We start from the raw sequence: 6,195 nt of genomic DNA on the forward strand, positions 1-6,195 counted from the left end.
ACAAGGCCAGCTGCTTTTGAGATATTATAATTATAGTGGTTATTCGGCGTTGGAGGTAAGAGAGTTTTTTTTAGGTCTGGCCGTTCCTTCTGCTTCAAATTACTTGAGCTCATGTCAACAAAGTAACAACAAAACATAGCCAACGGTTCGTTGCTCAAGCCTTTCCTACTGCGCCTTCCCATGTCTCTCCTGCCGACCACAGTGCAGGAAATCTGAGTTTGCATTTGCGCGAAGAGACGTACAACACAAGAAGGCGCGCTTTTGTGCACCGGGCACCACCCGGCCTGTGCATTCCTCACTGTCGTGAGATCAGTTTACTCAGCAGAGCATGACGCTGCAATTGGTTAGTAGGGCAGGCCTGACCAGAATAGTATATTTGGGGTCATGTATTTGATTGCATTTTTAAAACAGTAACAGAACTTAACTGCAATGTTTAAATAGGTCTAGACATATTTAAACAGTGTCAATTTAATAGAAGAATTGTGGACAATTCAGAGGGGAGGCACCAATGTTTTTTTTCCCCATTGGGTGGATGCGGCATTAAAGAGTTTGAAGACCACTGGTCTAAGTGGACACTAATGTACCTGGATGCTCCTGAATCCTAGCAAAAGATGCCAGCAAACCTGGCTGGAGAGCTACTGTGTTGGACTGATCCTGTCAATTCAAGTGGTCTTTCCTAGAGAGTCGGAGGTCATGGAAATAGATGGAGTTGATGGTAATCTACAGGGCTTTGAAGTTTTCCCATCATCATCTGTCTCAAAAAAATGTGCTAGTAAAGACAGAGAATAAGGTAGCTGTCTTTTACATTAACCAACAGTGAAGCATGCATTCAAAATCCTTCAATGCAATAACAGAACAATTGGGTTATTGGGCAGAGATCAACCTGTTGCACACGTCGGCAGTACACATCAAGGGCACCGACAATGTGATGGCAGACAGCTGGATGTTTCCAAATTTGCTGGAGTTGACGTTATCCAGGTCGTTGTTTTGAGAGATATGCCGAGAGTTTGTGAAACCCTTTCTGGATCTCTTTTCAAACAAGGACAATGCTCATCTTTGTCGATTCTGATCCAGGCTTCCGGAACAAGGAGCCTAGGTAGTGGACGTATTGGTGATAAAGTGGCTGAGAAGTCTCCTTTACACATTCCCCCACTTTTTATTGATCCAGATGGTTCTCTTCAAGTCTCAGCCGGGGGGAGGGAACTTTATTCTTGTGGGCCCTTATTGGCCAGAGATGTCATGGTTTCCTCTTCTGAACCCCTGGCTCTTCTACCTCCTTGAGTACTGCTCAAGTGTGTCTCTGTCAGAACGTCGTCCCTGACCTTCTTGCTCCAACTCACTCTATCGCTTTGGAGGTTGAGAAGTCTGGACTGCTAGCAAAGGGTCTTTCCTCTTCCTTAGTGGACTTAATTCAGCACTCCAGCAGGCCTTCTACTTCGAAGTCTTACTCAAAGAACTGGAAGTCTTTTGAGACGTGATGTTCTGCTCATGATCTTTTGGCACCTACCTGTAGTTTGTCTGCTATTTTGCATTTTCTTCTGAATGGGTTTCACTTGAATCTCTTTCCACTCTGAAAGCTCATTGCTTTGCGATAAAGGTTTTTAGGGACTTTTCTGTACCTTCGTCGATGTTACAATCTTTGGTGTCTAGACTGTTCTGATCTTTTGTCAATTGTAAGACGAGTTGAAAAATCCCTTTTCTCCAACTCAGAATCTTCCTACTCTTTTATAACCTTTGCAATTTTATCTCTTTGAGGATCTGGATACTGTAGACATAAAGATTGTTTCCTATAAAGTTATTTTCCTATTTCCTATCACCTTGCTGAGAACAATTGGGGAGCTGGGAGCCTTAAAATGCTGTCCTCTCTTCATTTGATACTTTGGAAGATGGGGTAACTTTAAGGCCTAGCCTTACCTTTGCTGCAAAGGTTAAGTCTATTTTTGATAGATCTTAGGAAATAATTCTTCCTTCTTTCATTCCCTCTCCTTCCTCTCCGGAGGAACATTTGCTGAATACACTTGATGTTTAAAGAGCTCTTTTCATTCATGTCACCAGGCCTCTGCAGTTCAGGAAAACCGACTCCTTGTTTGTGACTTTTGGACAGCCTGGAAAAGACAAGAAGGTGACTTTTATGACTCTGAGTAGGTGGATTAAGTTGTCAATTTTTCTGGCTTTGCAAGGCTTTTTAGAATATCTTCCAGTTCAGGGATGGTCTACGAGAGGAATGGCCACCTCCTGGGTTGAATTCCAGTGAGTAACAATCTAGGAAATTCCTAGGGTGGCTACTTGGTCCTCAGAGCATACATTTGTCAAGCATTATGGCTTAATAATTTTTCTGTTTTGCATTTGAGTACCAATGTTTTGAACTCTGCATTACCCTTAGTCCATCTTGTCTTTGTCACAAACATTACATCCTGCCCACCTTCCCATCAGTCCTTTGGCAAGGGCTTGGCACCCAGGTTGGGTGCATGGGGCTAGCATTTAAGGATCCTCCTGTTCTTTCTTCCTGTTGGAAGGGGACATCACCTTACTTTGTAATGACTGTCACAAGGACGCAATGGACTAAGGCTAATGAAGATTACCAATAAGTAACCAACGCATCACCACTCTTTCTGAATGTGCGTGGCTCATTCCGCAGGACTAGTTCTTTGTATGATTCCTGGATTTTCAGAAGCCCTTTGATGGCAGCACCCCCACACTGAAAATTGTTTCAGCACCACTGTACAAGGGTCAGTTGTCATGCTCATCTGCGGCGTAAATTTGCATTGAAGTAGTCTAACTCCCCAGGCCTTGTCTTTTGCTCAATTTGCCTTTGTGAGTTTTCTCTCAATCACTGTCGACTTCCTTTGATCTTTCTTTCTTCTTTCACTTCACCTTCGCCTTCAGTGTATCTTTCGGCCCTCTTAAGAGACACACCCCCTTGTAGCCACTTCTATACTTCTGTCACCTAATTATTTTCCTATCCTTTCCCCTGTAACGTTGCTGATCCTAGCTATAGCATCACTATCCAGAATCTGTTCACCTGAGTTATGTTCCTCTTATCCCCACGCATCTAATAATCAGCTCTTGGTCTCCCTCCACCTCTCACGAGACATAGTCTGAGGCAGTGTCTCCATCTTGGAGAGACAATCCCTTTCACTTGTGTTGTTCTACTGGCGCTGCCGGCTTGAGCTTTGGTCAGCAGTGGCAAAAGAAGGACTAATGGAAAGTGAACGTATACTAGAGCAACAGAGTGTATGGATTTATAAGAGCTTGATTAAATGAGAAAAAAAGAGTTTAGTTGAGAGAAAAAATGCAACCTGGCCCGTACGGGGATTGAACCCACGACCTTGGCGTTATTAGCACCACGCTCTAACCAACTGAGCTAACCAGCCATGAGTACTAAAGATATCCTTTTTCCATGTAATGCAGATAGATAGAAGAGGTGGTCTCACTATCGCAATTCCTTCATACTTTTCTCCTTCCGCCCCCTGTCTGGATTACAATAACCAGAGCTGTGGAGTGCTGCACGCTAGCCTCAGTGCCTCTTCTTTCACTCAATCTCACTGTGTGCTGTGATATCTTTGTAACATCGCTTGTTGCCGGAAAAAAAGGAAAGGAGGGATAGTATTTTTATTCTTTTACAACAAAACCCAAAATGCATCGGCTTGCTTGGTCATTAAGTTTACAAGGCCAGCTGCTTTTGAGATATTATAATTATAGTGGTTATTCGGCGTTGGAGGTAAGAGAGTTTTTTTTAGGTCTGGCCGTTCCTTCTGCTTCAAATTACTTGAGCTCATGTCAACAAAGTAACAACAAAACATAGCCAACGGTTCGTTGCTCAAGCCTTCCCTACTGCGCCTTTCCATGTCTCTCCTGCCGACCACAGTGCAGGAAATCTGAGTTTGCATTTGAGCGAAGAGACGTACAACACAAGAAGGCGCGCTTTTGTGCGCCGTGCACCACCCGGCCTGTGCATTCCTCACTGTCATGAGATCAGTTTACTCAGCAGAGCATGACGCTGCAATTGGTTAGTAGGGCAGGCCTGACCAGAATAGTATATTTGGGGTCATGTATTTGATTGCATTTTTAAAACAGTAACAGAACTTAACTGCAATGTTTAAATAGGTCTAGACATATTTAAACAGTGTCAATTTAATAGAAGAATTGTGGACAATTCAGAGGGGAGGCACCAATGTTTTTTTTTCCCATTGGGTGGATGCGGCATTAAAGAGTTTGAAGACCACTGGTCTAAGTGGACACTAATATACCTGGATGCTCCTGAATCCTCGCAACAGATGCCAGCAAACCTGGCTGGAGAGCTACTGTGTTGGACTGATCCTGTCAATTCAAGTGGTCTTTCCTAGAGAGTCGGAGGTCATGGAAATAGATGGAGTTGATGGTAACCTACAGGGCTTTGAAGTTTTCCCATCATCATCTGTCTCAAAAAAATGTGCTAGTAAAGACAGAGGATAAGGTAGCTGTCTTTTACATTAACCAACAGTGAAGCATGCATTCAAAATCCTTCAATGCAATAGCAGAACAATTGGGTTATTGGGCAGAGATCAACCTGTTGCACACGTCGGCAGTACACATCAAGGGCACCGACAATGTGATGGCAGACAGCTGGAGGTTTCCAAATTTGCTGAAGTTGACGTTATCCAGGTCGTTGTTTTGAGAGATATGCCGAGAGTTTGTGAAACCCTTTCTGGATCTCTTTTCAAACAAGGACAATGCTCATCTTTGTCGATTCTGATCCAGGTTTCCGGAACAAGGAGCCTAGGTAGTGGACGTATTGGTGATAAAGTGGCTGAGAAGTCTCCTTTATACATTCCCCCCCTTTTTATTGATCCAGATGGTTCTCTTCAAGTCTCAGCATGGGGAGGGAACTTGATTCTTGTTGGCCCTGATTGGCCATAGATGTCATGGTTTCCTCTTCTGAACCCCTGGCTCTTCTACCTCCTTGGGTACTGCTCAAGTGTGTCTCTTCTCAGAACGTCGTCCCTGACCTTCTTGCTCCAACTCACTCTATCGCTTTGGAGGTTGAGAAGTCTGGACTGCTAGCAAAGGGTCTTTCCTCTTCCTTAGTGGACTTAATTCAGCACTCCAGCAGGCCTTCTACTTCGAAGTCTTACTCAAAGAACTGGAAGTCCTTTCAGACGTGATGTTCTGCTCATGATCTTTTGGCACCTACCTGTAGTTTGTCTGCTATTTTGCATTTTCTTCTGAATGGGTTTCACTTGAATCTCTTTCCACTCTGAAAGCTCATTGGTTTGCGATAAAGGCTTTTAGGGTCTTTTCTGAACTTTCATCGATGTTACACTCTTTGGTGTCTAGACTGTTATGATCTTTTGTCAATGGTAAGAACAATGAAAAATCCCTTTTCTCCAACTCAGAATCTTCCTACTCTTTTATAGGCTTTGCAATTTTATCTCTTTGAGGATCTGCATACTGTACAATTAAAGATTGTCTCCTATAAAGTTATTTTCCTATTTGCTATCACCTTGCTGAGAACAATTGGGGAGCTGGGAGCCTTAAAATGCTGTCCTCTCTTCATTTGATACTTTGGAAGATGGGGTAACTTTAAGGCCTAGCCCTACCTTTGCTGCAAAGGTTAAGTCTATTTTTGATAGATCTTAGGAAATAATTCTTCCTTCTTTCATTCCCTTTCCTTCCTCTCCGGAAGAACATTTATTGAATACACTTGATGTTTAAAGAGCTCTTTTCATTTATGTCACCAGGCCTCTGCAGTTCAGGAAAACCGACTCCTTGTTTGTGACTTTTGGACAGCCTGGAAAAGACAAGAAGGTGACTTTTATGACTCTGAGTAGGTGAATTAAGTTGTCAATTTTTCTGGCTTTGCAAGGCTTTTTAGAAAATCTTCCAGGTCAGGGATGGTCTACGAGAGGAATGGCCACCTCCTGGGTTGAATTCCAGTGAGTAACAATCTAGGAAATTCCTAGGGTGGGTACTTGGGCCTCAATGCATACATTTGTGAAGCATTATCGCTTAATACATTTTCTGTTTTGCATTTGAGTACCAATGTTTTGAACTCTGCATTACCCTAAGTCCATCTTGTCCTTGTGACAAACATTACATCCTGCCCACCTTCCCATCAGTCCTTTGGCAAGGGCTTGGCACCCAGGTTGGGTGCATGGCGCTAGCATTTAAGAATCCTCCTGTCCTTTCTTCCTCTTGGAGGGTGACATCACTTTA

General features: G+C 43.3%; 1 non-coding gene across 1 annotated transcript; it reads right to left on the bottom strand.

Moving 5' to 3' along the window:
* Positions 1–3,300: 3,300 nt before the first annotated feature.
* On the bottom strand, positions 3,301–3,374 carry TRNAI-AAU (transfer RNA isoleucine (anticodon AAU)). The gene has a single exon. It is a non-coding gene; the product is annotated as a tRNA-Ile (tRNA).
* Between the last annotated feature and the right edge of the window lie 2,821 nt (positions 3,375–6,195).

The sequence above is a fragment of the Pleurodeles waltl genome, chromosome 12, assembly GCF_031143425.1.
Source record: "Pleurodeles waltl isolate 20211129_DDA chromosome 12, aPleWal1.hap1.20221129, whole genome shotgun sequence".
Classification (NCBI taxonomy): Eukaryota; Metazoa; Chordata; class Amphibia; order Caudata; family Salamandridae; genus Pleurodeles; species Pleurodeles waltl.